At 43.9% G+C, this 21,863-nt stretch overlaps 1 non-coding gene across 1 annotated transcript; it reads right to left on the bottom strand.

Moving 5' to 3' along the window:
- Nucleotides 1-10,274: 10,274 nt before the first annotated feature.
- Nucleotides 10,275-10,412, bottom strand: LOC136547761 (small nucleolar RNA Z247). Its single transcript, XR_010781718.1, has one exon. It is a non-coding gene; the product is annotated as a small nucleolar RNA Z247 (small nucleolar RNA).
- Nucleotides 10,413-21,863: the final 11,451 nt, after the last annotated feature.

The following is a 21,863-nucleotide window of genomic DNA, read 5'->3' on the forward strand; positions in this document are numbered from 1 at the left end:
TTCACGCACCGCTTCCTCCAACCTCTGGAGCCGCTGTGCCTCTTCTTCCTTCTTCCTCTGGTGACTTTTATAGGAAGGTCTGTCCTGAGGGAATCTATGCTCCCACGAGACACTTCCTTTGCCTCTAGGTCGGCCACCATGTTCAATAGTCCCGATGGCGTATGTCAGCTCATCCTTCTCTCTGTTGGGCCTAAACGCACCACTAGCAGTAGCTCTCTGAGCATAAAACAATCTTTCTGCTGCTTCTTGTAGTCTTGCGCTATAAACGCACTTCCTTGTCTCCTGGTCTAGTGTTCCCCCATGACCGAAAAACCAATTCTTTGCATGTTCTCCCCACTCGAGTGATTCTGGTCTGATACCCTTGGCAAGAAGGTCTGCTTCCATTTTGTTCCACTTCTTAATGGCAGTCGGGTAGCCACCTGATCCCAAGGTATGGTGGTATGTCTTCTGTTGGGCATTACGTTGGTTCTTTATCACCCGACTCACACCCTCTTTTGAAGTCTTGTACTATACAAACTCATCCCAATAGGGCCTCTGCTTTGAGATCGGGCCTGGGACAGTAAAATCTGGTGCTATGTTCTTCTTGACATACGTCGTGTATAGGTGTTTCTTCCAAGTCTGAAACTGGGTGGCCATCTTCTTCATTACCCAATCCCTAACTCGCTCCTTCAATTCATCACCATCTATTATATCATCATAACCATCTGTTTGGAGCATGAAATGTACCAAGACATCATTCCAAATTAACGCCTTGTCATGATCGGAGACAAAACTGATATGAGGAGCATTGGTCTTCTTCTTCCATTCACGGGTACTAATCGGGAGCCAGTCCCGTACAAGGTAACCATAGTGGTGCACAAATTTCATTTTATTCGCCCCCCCCCCCCCCCCCCGGTTCTCCTGTATCCACATTGAACTCCGAGATGATGAAGCGACCCTCCAATGGCTTTTTGGGACCTCGAACATTTTTACTCTTCGTTGTAGTTGTTGATGTCGATCCAGAGGGCTACAAAACATAAACATTATTTTTAATGTCATGAGCACACATAAGACATATGATAATATATATATATAGCTAATAATAAAAAATATATACTTGGCCAATATGTTGTTGCTCATTTTGTTCAAGAGCTAAGTACTGACTCCCGTCATCTACATCCTCTTGCACGTTATTTTTAGCACCATCATCGCCGGCAACTTGAGTGCCAGTGTTGATCAAATTCATCATCAACTCCTCCTCATCCATATTTCTCGGGTCGGCCATCTAGCTTCAAAAAACAAAACCAATATATAGTACGTCAAATCTTTGCTTATTACATGCGTAAAATCTACAAACAATATGCATTATTAAATCTTGCCCCTCGATCATGGACGCAATTCGCCACACTAGGACGAACTACGTCGGTACTAGGGCGAATTAGGGCACGAGAAAGGGCGGTGTGACAAGAGTGGCGGTGCTCCACTCCGCCGTATATATGTCTGTACACATGGGTGAACGAGGGCGGCGGTGCTCCGCCGTATACATAGAAACGCATGGACGAAATGCATATGAATACAAATGACGTATATATACGTGTCGGCGCGGTGGCCGGTGTGCTGACGACGATGACGTGAGGCGGGCCGACGTGCTGACGACGACGACGACGTGAGGCGGGCCGGGGCGGTGTCGGTGCGTGATGTTGTGATCCTATGTACCATGTGAACCATGTAGTCATTCATCATATGAGAAAATTCTATGTTAATAATGTAAGTATAAGTCATTATGAAATGTAAGTATATGTGTCTTATTGCTCATATAACCATTACTATTTCCGAAATGATAAGAATTTATTTTCTTCTTCTACAGGCGATCTCTGATGCTATGATATAAAGTTTGAAGATAGTCTTCCCGGAAAAAAATATGTAATGCTCATATTACTTCATTTGTCTGTAGCCATGCATGCAACTCCAACAAAAACTGCTAACATCATCACATGTGATATTTTTGATAAACTAAAAAACACTTAGTTTACAAACTGGGTATCAAAATTGAGTTCCTATTTGACCATTATATATCCTACAACAAATCCTTCAAAAAAAAAGACCCTACATGAATATATTTGGATAAAATTTCGTTAACAAACATTGATCTATGAAGATAGAAAAAATTCTTCTATTGAAACTGCATCTTGAAATAATGGCATATCATTTTTAGTTTCTAGATTTTGTGATTCAAAATTTGGAATTTTCAATCGACCTCGACCGTTGACATGGCTTACACCAAAGTTGTAGTTTTCGACGTGATCTATAACTCGGCAGTGGAGGGCTCGGACGAATGTACAAAGAGATCGACGAATATATCACCTCGATCAAGCTCGGCAGTGTACTGGAGGGCCTCGGGCCGGCGCGGTGGGGCAACGCGCGGTGGAGGGCCTTGGGCGCGGAGGAGGGCGCGGTGGAGGGCCACGGGCAAGCGCGGAGGAGGGGCACGGGCGCGCGCGGTGGAGGCCGCACGAGGAAGAAGACGGCGGCGCCGGTGTCACAGAAGGCGAACGGACGCGGCGCGGGGAAGAAGAGGGCGGCGGTGTTCGACGAGGAAGAAGACGAGCGGATCGATCTGCCAGGCGCTGGAGGTTATATAGCAGAGAGATTTACTCCCGGTGCGAGCCACCAACCGGGAGTAAAAACCCTTTACTCCCGGTGCGTATTACCAACCGGGAGTAAAGGTGCCTTTACTCCCGGTGCGTGTTACCAACCGGGAGTAAAGGTATACCTTTACTCCCGGTTGGTAACACGCACCGGGTGTAAAGGCTTTTTTTTGGCGGGCCACAAAACTGTAGCCCACCTTTACTCCCGGGTGGGCTTCCAACCCGAAAGTAAAGGTGGGCTGCAGTTTCGTTTCCCGCCTGTTTTAAGCAATAGTCTTGTTAAATACAATAGAAATGCAATAGTTTTTATTAAATACATAGTAAATTAAATAAAAGGCATAAAATTATTTTGTTAAAAATATGAATTTTATTTTTGTTTATTGCACATAGGAAAAATCGATAACCTAACTTTTTTTATTTTTTGTTAGAATTATAAAACATAATGTAACTAATATTTATTATTTTGTTAATGCAAAAATGTAGTGTTTAATTAAAATTATTAAAATTATTGGTTTTGGACAGGAAATTTGTTTTCACATCATTTTAACGTTAATATTTTAATTTTTCATCACTCAGTATCCTAATTTACCTTTTTGAGAGAGAAATCCCACCAAATCAAACATTGATTTAATTTGAAACATGACATAATAAACATCTGAATTCACAATTATTACATAATATCTCAAACACACACTATATTAAATCACTATATCATCAAGTGGGCACAACAGTGAACTTCTTCTTTACGTATGTCCCTTGGTTATGATCGCTTCGTAACCATGGAGTGTCCTCATCATTTACCAAGATGCTAGGGTCTTTGTTCACTTTGAAGGGCGGAATTCGGTCATCCTTTTCATATTCTTCTGACATGTCCAACTTGTCCTCAATTCCCACGATGACTCTTTTCCCTGAAAGAACTATGTGGCGCTTTGGCTCTTTGGTTGAGTCATTATCGTTTTTCCCTCTTTTTGGTTTGGTAGACATATCATTGACATAGAACACCTGATTCACATCCTTGGCAAGGACGAATGGTTCGTCTTTGTACCCAATATTACTAAGGTCTACTGTTGTCATTCCATACTCGTTGTCTACTGTTACCCCACCTCCGGTCACCTTGACCCATTGGCACTTGAACAATGGGATCTTCAAAGTAGGTGCATATTCTAGTTCCCATATTTCATCTATGCGTCCATAATATGTCTGCTTATTCCCATTCGGGTCTGTGGCATCTATGCGGACACCACTGTTTTGGTTGGTACTCCTTTTATCTTGGGCTACTGTGTAGAATATGTTCCCATTTATCTCGTACCCTTTGTATGTGACGATATGCCATGATGGTTGCATAGCCAGTAAATACAGTTGCTCATGGATGCTCTCATCACCTTGACATTTTTTTCGCAACCAACCGCCGAAAGTTTCCATGTGCTTATGCGTAATCCAAGCTTCAGTCTTCCCTGGAAACTCGGATCGTAAGAGATCCTTGTGTGTCTCAATATACGGATCTACCAAAGAGGAGTTCTGTAGAACTATGTAGTGCGCTTTATTGAAATAATCATCATCCGTACCAATATATGTTTTCCTCCCTAGTGTCCCCTTTCCGCTTAGTCTCCCCTCATGTCTCGATTCAGGAACACCAATCGAGTCAAGGTCGGGAATAAAGTCAACACAGAACTCAGTGACCTCTTCTGTTCCATAGCCCTTGGCGATGCTTCCTTCTGGGCGAGCACGGTTGTGAACATATTTCTTCAGGACTCCCATGAATCTCTCTAAGGGGAACATGTTGTGTAGGAACACAGGACCGAGAGTGAAAATCTCCTTGACTAGGTGAACTAGGAGGTGTGTCATAATATCAAAGAAGGAAGGAGGGAACACTAACTCAAAGCTGACGAGACATTGAACCACATCATTCTGTAGTTTAGCTAGATCAGTTGGATCAATTGCCTTCTGAGAAATTGCATTGAGGAATGCACATAGCTTTACGGTGGCTAGACGTACATTTGGAGGTAGAATTCCTCTTAATGCAACTGGAAGTAATTGCGTCATGAGAACGTGACAGTCATGGGACTTAAAGTTACAGAATTTCTTCTCTGGCACATTTATAATACTCTTTATATTCGAGGAGAATCCAGATGGTACCTTGATGTTGTTTAAGCATTCAAACATGATTTCCTTCTCCTCTTTGCTTAGAGTGTAGCTAGCAGGACGTAAGTAATGGCGTCCATCATCTGTCTTCTCTGGATGCAGGTTGTCTCTTTCTCTCAAACAACGCAGGTCATGTCGTGCTTCAAATGTGTCCTTAAGCTTTCCATACACACCCATAAAGCCTAGCAGGTTCACACAAAGATTCTTCGTCAGGTGCATCACGTCGATCGAGCTACGGACCTCTAGGACTTGCCAATAGGGTAGGTCCCAAAATATGGACTTTTTCTTCCACATGGGTGCGTGACCGTTAGCGCCTTTCGGAATAGGTTGGCTTCCATGTCCTTTTCCAAAGACGACTTTCACATCATTGACCATATCGAGTACATCCTCACCGGTTTGGTTGCGAGGCTTGGTCAGGTGGTCTGCCTTCCCTTTAAAATGCTTACCTTTCTTTCTTACGGGGTGATTTGCAGGAAGAAATCGACGATGGCCAAGGTACATGACCTTTCGACATTTTTTCAAGAATACACCTCTAATATCACCGAAGCAGTGTGTGCATGCATTATATCCCTTGTTTGACTGTCCTGAAAGATTACTTAGAGCAGGCCAATCATTGATTGTTACGAACAACAATGCTCGCAGATCAAAGTGTTCCTGTTTGTACTCATCCCACACACGTACACCTTCTTTATTCCACAAAATGAGAAGTTCGTCAATAAGTGGTCTCAGGTACACATCGATGTCATTGCCAGGTTGCTTCGGGCCTTGGATGAGCACAGGCATCATAATGAACTTCCGCTTCATGCATAACCAAGGAGGAATGTTGTAGATACTTAGAGTAACAGGCCAAGTGCTATGACTACTGTTCTGCTCTCCAAAAGGATTGATACCATCTGTACTTAAAGCAAACCTTAAGTTTCTTGCGTCATTTGCAAACTCCGGGAATTCTCTGTCGATTGCTCTCCACTGGGACCCATCAGCAGGGTGTCTCAACATATTGTCTACCTTACGGTCTTCTTTGTGCCATCATAACAATTTTGCATGTTCTTTGTTTCTGAACAGACGTTTCAAGCGTGGTATTATAGGAGCATACCACATAACCTTGGCAGGGATTTTCTTACGCGGACGTTCGCCCTCAACATCACCAGGGTCATCTCGCCTGATCTTATACCGCGACGCATGGCATACCGGGCATGCATCCAATTTCTCGTACTCTTTGCCATGGTATAGGATGCAGTCATTAGGACATGCATGTATCTTCTCTATTTCTAGCCCCATAGGACAGACAACTTGTTTTGCTTCGTAGGTAGTGGCGGGCAATTCATTGTACTTCGGAAGCATCTTCTTTTGAATTTTTAGTAACTCTCCAAATCCCTTGTCAGATACACCATTCTTTGCCTTCCATTGCAGCAATTCTAGTGTGGTTCCCAATTTTTTCTGCCCTGCATCACAAGTTGGGTACAACAATTTCTTGTGATCTTCTAGCATCCGCTCGAACTTGATCTTCTCCTTTTCACTTTCACATTCTCTTTGTGCATCATGAATGACCTGACAAAGATCATCAGCCGGCTCATCTTCTGCGGCTACCTCTTCTTCAGCTTCTCCCATTGCAGTATCATTGAAGCACGCACCATCAAGAATAATATCATTGTCGTCCCATTGTTCTTCTTCACATTCTTCCATTACAACACCGGTTTCTCCATGCTTTGCCCAACAAATATAGTTTGGCATGAAACCCGACTTGAACAAGTGTGAATGAAGAGTCCTTGAGCAAGGATATTCCACCGTATTCTTACATATGGCACATGGGCAGCACATGAAACCGTCGCGTTTGTTTGCCTCGGCCGCACGTAACAAAGAATGCACGCCGTCAATGAACTCTTGGGAGCGGCGATCAGCATTATACATCCAATAACGGCTCATCTGCATTACATGACATAAATATCATATTAAAACCTAGATCATAATTAATTATTTATACAACATGCGTGCCACCACAAAAGATACAAATTTATGAAAGCATCGCTACAATGTAGACAATCCCAACTACCACTAAAAGAACTAAAGCTAAAATACATTTCAGGAGCACAAGGATTTCGCGACCAATCTCAACTAAAATAGACAGATCCCCCGATTGTGCAACATCTTTGGGCTTCTTCGGCTGGATCACTGCCTCATTAGCCGCCGTATCTGCCTGTTGTGCAAGATATTTTTGCACGAGTTCAACATACTCTTCCTCCCAGTAGAAGCCTGAACATCGTCCACTGCCATCCCACTGAAATTAAAACAAAAAATTAGAACTTTAATCACAACCATCATGAAAATAGGTATAAACTAACCATAATCATTAAATACGATAAAATAACTCACATTGCGATCCGGACACTTGTAGAAGATACGATCCTTGTTGGGACCCTCCTTCTTCACTCGGTACTCCATCACAATCTTCGTCTCATCACGACACTTGCCGCATGGAATGAGAGGAAGGCCCGGCCTAAGTCGCTTTGGAAACCCATGAGAGGCCGAGGACCCGGAAGCAGTTGCCATCTACTCTCTATACTCATTTTTTAATACACTATAAATTTCTCCTTTTATAAACAAATAAAATTAACAAACTATAAAATTATCTAGATCTCTAAACAATGATATTTTTAATGGTCATTGTGTTCTCGTCTTTTACTGCGGCAGGTAAGTAATTCATATGATATTTCCGCAAATTAACAGAAGAATGGGAATGTACACACATAACAGACTACTACGTTTAGGTATGGTGATTGACAGACTACTGCGACGATATCAGGACATGTGAATAAATAACCATCCATACTAGTTGACCTTGCTTACGTGATCAGCTCGGCGAGCATGTCTCCACCGGACGGCACCGTACTTGGTCAAGGAAGAGCTCCGATTCTACGAGGAAGGGAACACGGTCTTCCACGACTGTTGTCGCTCTCCCTCGTAGAATCAAAGCTCCTCCTTGACGTCCGTTACCGCTCGGCAGAGAACATCCTCGCCGACCTGAACACGGTCCGCAAGTTCAACTAGTAAGGATTTGCTATAATTTTCTAACTATTTTCTAACTTTATATTTATATATACTTTAACCTTCTTTCATGTAAATATACAAGCTTGAAGTGATTTTGAGCTCAAATTGCTTATAAATGAAAAAAACCACAATAAAGAACCATAAATATATATAGTGAACAAAACGGCATAAGATAATGGTAAAAATGAGAGTATGAGATTGGTAACCTTTACAACTGAAGAATCGACGGAGGAATCGAAGAAATCGACGGAGGAATCGAAGAATGGATGGAGGAACAATGGAGGGAGGGAGGAAGCAAGAACACTACTGCAGTGAGCTTCAAAATGTGCTGAGCTCGGGCTCGGGGCCGGGAGGAAGGAGGAGACGGCCGATTTATAAAGGGAGAACATTTAGTCCCGGTTGATGGATCCAACCGGGACTAAAGGTAACTTTCCAACCCCGGGCGCAGCCACGGCCCGGGAGTAGACCTTTACTCTCGGTTGGAGCCACCAACCGGGAGTAAAAGTATACCTTTAGTCCCGGTTGGTGGCTCCAACCGGGACTAAAGGTCCCTGCCACCTCTGTCTGGCGCAGTAGCCGTTGGGCAGGGACCTTTAGTCCTGGTTGGAGCCTCCAACCGGGACTAAAGGTATTTCTAGTCCCGGGGGCAAAAAATTCCGGGACTAGAGCCCATTTTGGTCGAGGATCAAAGGTCTGTTCTCTACTAGTGTGAGCTGGACGAATTTGATCCTATAACATCAGCAACAACTAGTGCATTGTGTGTAACATTAGTATGTAGAGAACTAACCACCATTTGATCATGCAAAGATGTATCCCCAAAACTAGCTGAGGTATTAAGGAGAACATTAGGAAGAAGTGCCAACTCCACACAGAGCCGAGCAACGACGTTAGGATGAAGGGTGGCGAAGGGAAAGACTGATTCATCAAACACCACATCCCTAGAAACATACACACGCCCTTCTGAGGGATCCAAACATTTGAACCCTTTGTGTAGATTACTCTATCCAAGAAACACACAATGCTTGGATCAGAACGCAAGTTTCTTGGAGATGTAAGGCCGTAGGTTTGGCCACACGGCACAACCAAACACCCTAAGAAAAGAATAATCTGGTGCTTCACCGAAAAGACGTTCATAGGCGGTTTCATTGTTGATCACTCTAGAAGGAAGGCGATTAATAAGAAAGACAGTAGTGAGGAATGCCTCATCCCAAAATTTTAACGACATGGATGTGTGTGCAAGAAGGGACGGACCTACTTCGACAATGTTTCGATGTTTGCGTTCAGCAGATCCATTTTGTTGGTGTGCATGGGGGCAAGAAACATGATGAGAGATGCCAATGTGAGTGAAGAATGAATTTAGGGACTGATACTCCCCTCCCCAATTAGTTTGAACTGCACGAATCTGACGATTAAACTGTCGTTCTACCATGTTTTGAAAATCATGAAAACAACAAAACACTTCGGACTTATGACACAACAAATAAAGCCAAGTAAACTTGCTATAATCATCAATAAAGCTCACATAATAATCATGCCTACCAACAAAAGTTGGAGCCGGTCCCCATACATGTGAAAACACAAGTTCCAATGGACTAGATGAAACACTAGTTGACTTGGGATAGGGCAATTGATGACTTTTGCCCTTCTGACATGCATCACATATTGATTTATTACTTGAATCTCTAATAAATGAAAGCTTGCGATGACTAAGGATCTGCTAGACTACGGGAGTGGAAGCATGGCCTAGTCTATGATGCCACAAGGACTCGGTGGACTTGAAGACACCAAGCACTTGTTTATTTAGGATTGGCTTCGAAGGGTATAAGCCACCTTTACATTAGCCTCTAAGGAGCATCTTCCTTGTCACCTGCTCCTTGATGAAAAAAACAATCCGGATGAAATTCGAGAAAGACATTATTATCATGTGCAAGGAGATTGATGGAAACAAGACTTTTGTTAGCATTAGGAACATGAAGAATATTGTTTAGATGAAGTTTACTAGATGGGGAATGCAAAATGCTATGACCAACATGATTAATTCTCATACCTACACCACTAGCAGTGTGGACTTGATCGCTGTCGTGATACTAGTCACGGACGGTCAGCTTCTCCAGTTCCCCTATCACATGATCTATGGCACCAGAATCCATGTAACAGTTTGTATCAATCCTGTAGGATGTCATGGCCGAGGACGCGCTCTTCTGCGGAGGGCTAGTAAAGGAGGCGTCGAACCTCTTGAAGCATCATAGCACCCTGTGTCCCTCCTTCCCACACAGCTGGCAGATAGTGCCAGAGTTGTTGGAGCCGCCTTGGCCACGGCCACCACCACGGTCACCTTTCTGGCCATGCCCTGCTAGTCCACGACCACTGTGAACATGGCCACAGGTGAAACCGCTGTGCCTCCTTTGGACGCCATGTTAGCCAAGGAGTGGGAACCCCACCGGCGAGCTCCATCCGCTGTCCAGAGCTGACGAGTTGCGTGTAAAGTTCACCCACCGAAATGGGTTCAACTGGCATAACCACAGTGGACACCACCGGGTTGTACTCCATGTCGAGCCTGGTGAGAATGTAGGAGATGAGCTCTTCATCTTCAAGGCGGTGGCCAGCAGATGCCATCTCATCTGCTAGGCCCTTCATCTTCAAAAAATACTCGCTGATGGTGGACAAACCTTTTGATGCCGTTGCCAGCGCAATGCAAGTAGCAATTGCACGTGCCCGCGACTGGGCTGCAAACATCCCCGCTATCGCCACCCATGTAGAGGCGGCGGTCCCAACGTTGGAGATGACTTGACCAAAAATCTCACGTGAGAGATTGGACAGGAGGTAGTTAAGGACGGTCCGGTCCTTCGCGGACCATTTCTCGTACTTCGGATTAGGAGAAGGCTTGACCACTACTACAGAATCAATTTTTAGGGGCGGCTCATAACCCTTTGTAGGGGCAGTTTGGCCAGCCGCCCAGTTTGGCCAGCCACCCCTATCGAACCATCTCTACAAATCATGCATTTGTAGGGGCGGTTCCCAGGCCGCCCCTACAAATCTATTTGTAGGGGCGGCTCGTATTACCAGCTGCCCCTACAAATCGATTTGTAGGGGCAGCTGTAGTACTAGCCGCCCCTACAAATACATGTTTGTAGGGGCGGTTCAATCTAGAACTGCCCCTACAGTATGTTTTCCCACAAAAAATCAAATTTATAATTCAAAATCGCATTGCCAAACGTCCCGTGACCAACGTTCCAAACCGCGTTCGTGTTGATGAACGCCCCACGACCAATGTTCTGAACCACGTTCGCATTGCCAAATGCCCCATGACCAACGTTCGCGTTGCCGAATGCCCCACGACCAACGTTCCGAACTACATTTGCGTTGCCAAATGCACTGCGACCGCGACTACAAGCACAAGAGTATTATATAAACTACAATTACAAGTCCAATTCTCTAGAATATATACAATCCATCATTAAATATACAAATTCCATACACATTGTTATCAATGTCCTAGAGCTAGCCTTTCAGTCTCACGAAGGTGTTGGTACTGAGGATTTGTACCTAACTCAGACTCTCGGTGATGGTAGGTGCCTTTGACATGTACAATCTGGTCCAATATGAAGTTGCAAAGGTCACCAATGAGCTCTAAGAGTTGGTCATCCTTGTATGGGTCTCTTTTCATTCCTTTCTCTTCTCTCCACTACAAGAGAACAAGTTTTGGTTTAGTATTTCATACCATGTATGAAGTTTTTATACTACGGGTGAAGAGGTTCAAACTTACTCTTAAGGGGTGTCTCCTGTAGGCACTGGTGCTACTCATCATAGAACATATATAGTATCCACAAGGGGAAATTGGCTGGCGGACACCCACAGTGGTGGTCATTTGCTGGCGGACACCCAAAGTGGAGTTGTATGCTAGAAGACACTCTGGCTTCTTTTAATTATGCTAGAGGACACCACGGTCCGGTTTCCATCGGTTGAGGAGAGAGAAAAATTAAGTTTGGACATCCGATGCCCCTGAGCCACGTTTGGGTCTGGTTGGACCAGGTAATAACCAACCCAAACTATCTCAGTGTTGGACCGGCTTGTCTCCACCTATCTTAGTCTCCCCCACGACAAAGGAAGCAGTGGCGGCGGTAGCTGTGGGTGGGCGCGGTGTTGGTAGGCGGCTGCAGGCAGGCACGACATCGTCGATAGGAAAGGGCAAGCAAAGGCCGGTGGAAGATGGCAACAGGCTCGGGCGCTTCGTCCTCGATAGGTTCACGTGGAGTGAGAGAGGCGCAGCCACTGTGCCCTTTCTGTAGGACGGCGACTGTTGTGGAGCGGACGTCGAGAACCCAAAACAACCCAGACAAGCAGTTCTATACTTGCAGGAATCGGGACTGGGTGAGTTATTTTCATTTCATTTCTTTGTGGTCCATTTTGGCCTTTTGAAATCCTGATCTAGGGTTCATCCCAATCTTGTGTTCTTCGGCATGAACAGGGCAATAGCCAGTGCGGTTTCTTCATGTGGAAGCCACCGAGCATAGGAGATGGCGTGGATGCTGCAGCAGTGATGTTAGGCTTGAAGGCTTTGGAGAAGTCTCTATTGAACCTGACCAATGTTGTTTTTGGTCAGAGGGCTGCTATGAGTAGAATAGCTGGAGAGCAGAGAGTGAATGGGTGGATGAATGTGGCCAGTGTATTTGTAGGAGCTTTGAGCTTTGTTGCCATGTGTTTTGTTGCCATGTGGATGAACAATGCATGAACTTTGCTTTGTAATGTTTGTGAAATGAATGGAATGCAGTTATCTGACTGAACAATGCATGAACTTTACTTTGCTTTGTTGCCATGTGGATGAACAATGCATGAACTTTACTTTGCTTTGCAATGTTTGTGAATGTTGCCATGTGCTTTGTAGGAGTTCTGAGCTTTGTTGCCAAGTTTAATACATTTTCATCATTACCAACTTGAATACAGCAAGCAACATTACCATTAAAAGGTAGGTGGCATAGCAACCATACTAAGTTGACTAGAATACAATACCAAGTTTAGTGCAATACAATACCAAGTTCACTACAATACCCAGTTCACTACAATATGCAGTTCAATACAATACCAACTACAATACCCTCTAGTTGTTGCAGTTTGTTCTGGCAGTGTTCATATGCCACAAAAGCCACAAAAGCACATAATCTTTCTTCTCTTTCTGTGTTGCTTGCAGTGCCTATAAGTCTTTTAGGGCCCTCTTGCTCCTAGTGCAAGCACTTGGACTGCCTAGTAGGTAGCTGTGAGGAAGCCTGACTCCTAGTCAGGGGCCTTGGGCTATCTACCACTTGGTGTTTGGCCTGGGTCCTAGTGACTGGGGAGTTTGGAACCCTACAAGATGAAACATGTGGTTAAGATGTAGTAAACTAACTGAAATGAAGGCAAGAGATGGATCACATACTATGTAGCTTGTTCAGGAGGTGTAGGCTCAATAGGAGTTGCCTTCTTCTTCTTGGGTTGTTTCCCCTTGGAGGAGGCCTTCCTCTTCCTCTTCTTCTTAGATGGGTCATCTGTGGTCTCTATAATCTCAACCACTTTTGGCTTATAAGTCTTCCTCTTTTTTGGTGGTGCAGGTGGTGGTGCATCAGGGTCTAGGACAGTTTCATTGTAGGTTTTTCTGGAGATGGCCAAATCCACCACACCTTTTACACCTTCTCTTCCCCCTGCTGCTTGACCCATCTTCCTTAGCACCAACCAGCCTTCTTTCCTTGGCCTTCCTACTGCTCTATTGCATTTAGGAGGATGGAGAGTGAAGCCAATGTCCACCTTTTCCCATTCTTCTTTGCCTAGCATAGGAGCCACAGCAGTTGCATAAGCTGCTTTGAACATTTCTACAGAGTAGTAAGGGTCCACAAAGTCCTCCAATTCTACTCTTCTTGTGCCAATGTAAGCTATGGCATGCACACAAGGCAAACCAGTTAACTGCCAACCTCTACAAGTGCATTCTTTCTTTTCCAGATCAACAATGAACCTCCATGGGACTAGGTCCTTATTCACTCCTCCAACTTCTCCAACCATTGGGCCACTCCTATGAATGGTGTACTTTAGATTTCTGCTTTTGTTGTGTAGTTCCTTCATGACATGAGGCAAAACCTTAAACCCAGACAACTTTGAGGCCAACTGCCTCCTTATGCAAAACCTCTCCATAATCAATTGCCTTATCTTGTCCATGAGATCTAGAACAGGTAAGGACTTCTCTTCCCTGATCCAACTATTGAAGGTCTCAGCTATGTTGTTGGTGACATAGTCACATTTGCTTGTTGTGCTGAACTTTGACCTTTTCCCATAGTTGTTTGTGATTGTCCATCAGCCAGGTTGTTGCCTTTGGGCATGCCTTAAGCATCTCATTCTAGTGTCTATCATGGGTTGTTTGCCTGTAGCACCTTGATACGGGCCACAAGTTCTTTTCAAACACTTCACCCCTAAATCTCTTCTGGAAATTCTTCACAAGATGCCTCATGCATTCTCTGTGCTCTACACCATTTTGTGAAGACTTTGGTAACTGCCTTATCTATTCCTTTGCCTGCATTAGTTGAAATAACAAGACCAGGTGGGGAACCAATAGTCTTGTGTAGCATCTTCATGAACCATTCCTAGTTGTCCTTGGTTTCACTGCCAAATACTCCATAGGCCACTGGGAATATCCAGTTGTGGCCATCAATCCCTACTATAGCTGCTCACTGCCCCTTCCACTTTGCTGTCAAAACTGTGGAGTCAATACCTAGATAAGGTCTGCAACCTTGAAGGAAGCCATCAATGCATGGCTTTAGTGCTACAAACATCCTACTGAATCTTCTTTTGTTATTCTCAACATCCCACTCAACCTCTACAATACTGCCATGACTCCTCTTCTCAATTTCTCTTTTCCAAGAAAAGACATGTACAAAGTTGTCCTCCTAGCCACCCAATATCTCATCTAGGGCCATTTGCTGGCCGTCCCAAACAACGTAGTAGCTCACCTGGATGCAGTACTAGTCCTCTAACTTGCCCTTCAAAACTTTAGGACCAAGAGTTGGATCTTCCCTAAGCCAATTTATGACTCTATCCTTGACCCAGTGATTGGTAGCCAAGCAATTCCTTTGCACTTTGCCTATGCTGGCATAGTTATGCTTGTGTGGTAACTTCTTAATCTGCACCCATCAATAAAACAAGGAAACAAAGTGAAGAGTTAGTAACACTGAATCAATAACTGAATCAATAACTCAATCAATAACTCAATCAATAACTGAATTAATACCTGCCATGTCCTCCCATCTTCACACTGAGATGCATGAATCCTCCACCTACACCTCTTAGCCTTACAATGTGCTCTATACCGCCATGACTCACTATAAGGAACTGCAAGTTCAACTTCATTAAGCATAGCATATTTCCTAATACACCTCTTAAAACATAAACCATCTTCAAAAGTAACACCAATAGCTATCTTAGGGTTATCTATGTCAGTCACATGCACCACACCCTTACAACCCCTCTCATCATCCACACCTAGTGGGTCATCATCTTCTGGGTCAGTGTTAGCATAATAATCACTGTCCTCAACATCATCAATGAGCACATCCTTGTACTTCTCTTTCTCATCATCTACTCCTACATACTCAACTTCACTAGACTCTCCCCAATCATCATCAACCTCAACATTATCATCACCTTCAGGATTATCATCAACATCAACATTATCATCACCTTCAGGATTATCATCAACCTCAGCATTAGCATCAACCTCAGGATTGGCATCAACCTTAGGATTAGCATCAACCTCAGGATTAGCATGAACCTCAGGAATAGCATGAACCTCAGGATTAGCATGAACCTTAGGATTATCATCAACCTTAGGAATATCATGAACCTTAGGATCTTCATCACCTTCTGGATTATCAACAGCTTCTGGATTATGAACAGCTTCAGCAGTATGAACAGCTACTGGATTTTCATCAGGCAAAATCATAGCTAATGGCAAACAAATGACCTGACTCTGTTCTGTGCTAACAACAGACTAAGTATCACCAGATGCATTGGCATTACAAACTTGAGACTGTAATAAATGAGGACCAGTGTCAACAACCTCTTTAGTCAGTGGCACCCTTCTACTATCCCAATACACATCAAATGCATGTAGCAGAGCAGAATCAAAATCTATGTGCACTGTCTCATCCTTGGTTTTGTCAAAGAAAGTAACCTCCAGTGCTTGATCTTTACCATGAACTATGTCCTCAGCAAGGCAATCATAAAAACCCATTCAACTGAAGATATCCTTGTCCACCACACGCATGAAGTTAGCAATTACATGATAATCATCGAGCCCATCTGGTCTTTACTCTACATAGGCAGGTACTCTAATTGCCAATCTATAGGCAGACATCAGATCCATCCTAATTCAAAAAAAAGACCACATCCAAACTAAACGATTTCAAACCGCAACCTTTCTAATGCATCCACAGTCATACAAATCGAAAGAGTACGGGTTCAAGAAATCTCACCCTTTTGGAATCCATTTCGGCACCCTAGGCGGACGACCAGTGCACCGCACGTTCTTCCTATTGGGGGACTTCATCTTTGGGTCGCGGGGGTGCTGCAGATTCTCAGCCCCCCATGGTGGATGATGACCGAGGCTAGAGGTGTCAGCGGCAGGCACCGGAGCAGACGACATCACGGCGGGCACCGGAGCAGACGACGTTGTGGTGGGCACTGGAGTAGAGTGGACGGCGTCGCGGCAGGCACCGTAGTGGGGTGGGTGGCGGTGGGAGTGGGATTGGGGAAAGTGACGGACGCTGAAACCCTAACACGCGGGACGGGCCGATTAACCAGACCAGGCTTGGGTCGGTTATTACCTAGTCCAACCAGACCCAAACATGGCTCAGGGGCATCGAATGTCCAAACTTAATTTTTCTCTCTCCTCAACCGGTGGAAACCAGCCCACGGTGTCCTCTGGTATAATTAAAAGAAACCAGAGTGTCTTCTAGCATATAGCTCCACTTTGGGTGTCCGCCAGCAAATGACCTCCACTGTGGGTGTCTGCCAGCCAATTTCCCCTATCCACAATGTACACTCCCAGGCTTCTACTTGGGGCACTGTGTGTTTTGCATATGAAAATGTTAAGTAATGCTTTTGATAGCCATGTATCGGAGTACTGAAGAAGTAAGTTACACTTACCGCACATAGTGTTTTTATAGCCAGCTTTTCCTTCCTTGCTGGATCATGCCTTTCGTGATGATTAGTGACATAGAACCTAAATGCCCTGTTCGAATTATTTTAGCAAATACAACTTGTTAGAATCCAAAAGTGAACGTTACAAGTACGCATACAAACATATAAGCTAATGAGGATTGTCGATATGTATACGTCTTAAGAATCGATATGAAGTCTTTATATGTCACCGGGTCCCTATCTATTGAATCAAAGACCCATGCCATGCTCCTCCCAACATCGACGGCTATACAAATCCAGTGGTTGCTGCATGGATTTAATCATAGAACTAGATAAGCTCTTTTGCATCGAATAAAATATATCAAACAAAGCTTTAAGTATAGAGTTCAACTTACTCAAAGTTGTATGGTAGCCATATAGTAGAGTGTTGTTGGAGATTTTTGAAAGCCAGGGCAATGTATGCCGCAACCTTAAGGGACTCTTCCCTTAGTTTTGCCATACGGATGCGCTCTTTCTCCCGAAGAGTCTTTGCAGCAGCTAGCTCTTTGGCATCCACTGTCCATTGCTTAGGGTAATTAAAATGTGTTTGGGCTATAGCTTGAGGGTCTAGATACCCAGCTTTCACACTTGGCATTTGTTTGACAATGTGCACTTGCATTCTACAAATCACGGCATGGGTTAGTTACAAAAAAATTCAAAGATTACATTCATATCATATCAGGAGGACAAGGACTTACAGGCACCATGTGTGAATTAGATTCATCTCCATTTCTCCTAGGTGAAAGCATGTGTGCATGTCATTGAAGTCAAAGACAATTTTCCCGGCTGGGCTTCTAAATGTGTCAGTGGGGAAGCATGCTTGTATGAAATCTATGCTCATTGGGAGAACACGCAAGTACCAATCATGAAACCTTCTCATTCCAAGTGGTAGGCACTGGATGTCCTAGTTTGGTAGGAAGGGCTTGCCTCTTTCATATGTTTTTGGGCAATCCTTTGACCATTTGATGGCATCAACATGTGGATATTGCTTTGTAATTTGGTGGAGTTTGCTAGTGATGGCCTCCTCAGAACCCTATGATGGGACTTTTTAACTTGGTTCTCAGGCTTGAACTGGTCATGGGAAAACCACTTGGACACCGATGAGACGTCTTTCATTGGAACATAAACTGGCCTTATGGTGATTGGATGCTTTTTTCAAAGTTTCCATTCAGGCACGTCCTCATCTTCTTATGCATCACCTTCTTCAGGAGGCACTCGTTATTCATGTATCGGCTGTGCTTGTTGAGAACACTATGGCATCTCATCATGCACTTGCTCGGTATGAGCTAGAGAAGGTTGTGGCATCTCATTAGGCACATGCTCGCTAGGAGGCAGGGAAGAATGTGGCATCTCAGGAATGTGGTGGTCACGAGACGGTGAAAATATCTCCCCGGCCTCAACAACTCGCTCCAAATTTGGGAGAGGGGGAGGCGGCGAAGAAGCAGTCAATATAATGTCCCATTTGTGCTAGAGGATGAACTGCCCCATAACGTCTCCAAGTAACACCAGCCCCTTGGGAGTTGTGTAATCTATTCTCCCTTGCATGAACTTGGGCTTCACTGTATGCACCTCGACCCTAGTATAGTCTGGCGGTATCTTATTATTGTGGTGTAAGCCACTAGGAGGATGTGCCACACCCGTTGCCACCTCCATCACAGTGTTCTATCGGCCACTGAGAAACACCAAGGTGCAACTAGTTGGTTCCCGTATGCGATCGATGGGGGTTGTGGCTGCAGTGGAACCTTGGCTGCTAGGAACTTTCGGAGGGCTACCAACTAATGCCAGTTCTCCCAGCGGCGTCACTAATATCCGTGGCTCCATAGATAGTCCTTGCTCCTCCAGTGCCTTCACAACTAGAGCCTTCACTTGGACCTCAAGACTAGTCTCCCGGTCTCTACCATGTTTCTTGTACATATGCCTGTCCTCTTCGAATCCTTGCTTCCAGGTCATCCTTTTCCCTAGCCCCCTGGTGCGGCCTGTGTGCTCCTTGTTTCCTAAGCCATGGCTAAGCTTGTCCCTCTCTCTAGAAGGATTGAATGAGCCCTTCTCCTTGTCTTCAGCATATTTCAGTATCCTTGATACTGCCTCTTGGGTCTCTGGCTTATCAAATTTAAGATTACCGCCGGATGATTCTGTACTCCTCGCATATATCCAATTCTTTAAGCGTACCTTCAAATTCGTCACATCGATATTCCCAGCAGCTGCGGCCTCTTCGTCAATCTTCCTAAACTGCTCTTCCTTGGAATAGTAGCCGCCGGGGCCTAGATGATGGTGGTGTTTGTTCCTCTTCGCTAGCTCGGTGTTATGGGCACTGTGCTCCAATGCCTCCGGTGAAGTCTTCTGAGCCACGAGCTCCTCCCATTGACTAGGAGTTATTTTGCTGAACTCGTTGAAGGGAGTTAACCCCTTTTGGATATACTTCATGTTGAGCTCCGACCTCTAAGTCGGAATGACTCTCCCATCATCCTAAAAGCATTTTTTTACCAGTTCGTGCTTACCCTCCGGAAATCTAAAATTGAGCTTCAGCTGCCTATCCCATAGTTCATTCTTTTTGTTCTCTGGTACCTCTTTCTAGTTAGGGATTGCTGGGTTCAATTTATCTCTTACTAGGGCCCTGATCACATTACGGAATCGTCCTCTTAATTCCTTCGGCTCAAGGATCTCCCCTGCTGACCCAACCTCCGTTATCACATAGCATGCCTTATAGGCAGATCGAACAATCATAGAGGATAGGAAAGGTTGCAAAAATAGAGGAGAGGGAAGATTTGGCAAAAAAAAAGCAGGTGCTGCTTCCCAAAAAAAAGCAACAGCTGCCATACTGACTTTGCTCGATCACACATGAACATCATATGTTTAATATCTTCCAAACCTAATAGGTAGATCGAACAATCAGAAGTAGTAGACAGTAGTAGTAGGGAAGTAGTAGAATTAGTTGACAGAAGTACAAGTAGAGTGGAGTAGAGGAGAGTAGTAGTAGAATAGGAGTAGAGGAGAGTAGTAGTAGAAGAGGAGTACAGAGAAGACAGCAAGTACAGAGAAGATTAGTAGCCACTAGCCACATAGTAAGAGAGATGCATAGGCATTGTCTTATGCACATTCAGTTAGCAAACACAATAAATAGTAGAAAAATAGTTGGAAATTTGCCAACAGTAATAGTGTATTTTTAATTTTTACTAAAACTTGAGGATCATCATAATACTAACAAATGACAATGTAAGAAGAATATATATCACTGCAGAGCCATGTGCATATATTAGAACTTTTGTTAGGCAAATTACTAGCAGACAACAGAAAAAGAAGCTCACAAAGTCACAGGTCAGCGAGCGATCGGCTGACAGCGACAGGTTGTTTGGGAGAAGAGGAAGCAAAGAAGCATCTAGAAGGCCCAAACCTAGGCCTAGGCCCAGGCCCAACAGCATATGCCTTCCTTCAAGACCCAACAAGTTATAAAGCTCAAAAGATTAAAAAAACAAAGCAAATTAAAGCAACATTTTTTTTAAACCTGGGACTGCTAATCCAAACTACATGCATGCTTTCTTTGTCAACTTGAGTAGCAGCAGTTCAAAGATAAAGGCAAAGGTGAAACAAAGATAGGCATGTCTCCAACCAATGCCAAAAAGGCAAAGGCTAAAAACAAAGTTCAGATGCTAAACTTGTCAATACTTTTTATTACTACCCAATATGCTGAGTTATTTCCATCTCCCGGTCCCAAAAATATGTTTCGACAAACAAATTTAGGATAACCACAATTACTATTCGTGCTATTGCCTCTAGTTACAAATATAATACTTGGAGCGTTGGCCAAGAACCACTTAAACTTAAGACTTGTTTGATACAAAAGCTAATAGCTAGCTAGCTAAAAATTAACTCTAGTGCATCTAAGCTAATTTTTTAGTCAAGTCTTCAACTAGCTAGCCAACCATAACTAATTTAGGCTAATATGTATTAAACATGTCCAAACAAGCCCTTAGTAACTTTGATCGCCAATGACTTTTAACTCCTATAGTCCTGCTTATATCCTCGGAGCAATCGGCTATAAACGGTCACACTAAAATGGAAATCATGCCTCAAACAATCCAATGGCAACATCTCAAAACGCATCAAACTGACAAAAATAACAAAAAAAGGTCTAGATCCATGTGACAGTGGAGGGGAAAAAAACAAAGCCTTCCTAGCTGCTACAGTCTCCTGAGAAATCACCGTTGTTTATCCCTGATAGCACCGGGCTCTGTCACTATATCAAGGCCTTCAAGGAGGTTAACCTAGCTCACCAGTGCCTCTCGACAATTATTAAAGGACAGATAAAAAGAGAGATAAAATAAGACAAAATATATATTATTGGCTCTCTCGAGCTCTCTGAATCCCACTGTCTGAGGTTAGTACACACAACTTTACTTGAGTGATTAGCTAGCAGATTTAATTAAAAAGATAGCAACACAACACCCTGATACTAGATTAAAATAAAATTAGTTTGTTTTCTTGGACGGATCATCCTCTGAGGAACTGACACATGTATACCATATCAAACCAAACCACAGTCGTGTAGAGCGAAAAGGTATAACGGTTTTCATGATGCGTGCCATCCTTTTTTTTCAAAGTTTGAGCAAGCCATGATTCCAAATGACAGGGTGAATACTTGAATAATGACTCCAACTTATAACAAAGGAAATACATACAGCTTGAGTTAACCAAATAGCACAACAGAACATGGAAAACATAAAAAAAAGGTTTATGTTTTCACTGCCCATAATAGAAATTGAAAATATTGCCTAATTATACTTTGCTTCCATCCAAAGTCTAGTCTACATTGTAGGCCTAATTACCTTAACAACAGTAGCATGGATGCACACA

The sequence above is a fragment of the Miscanthus floridulus genome, chromosome 3, assembly GCF_019320115.1.
Source record: "Miscanthus floridulus cultivar M001 chromosome 3, ASM1932011v1, whole genome shotgun sequence".
Lineage (NCBI taxonomy): Eukaryota > Viridiplantae > Streptophyta > Magnoliopsida > Poales > Poaceae > Miscanthus > Miscanthus floridulus.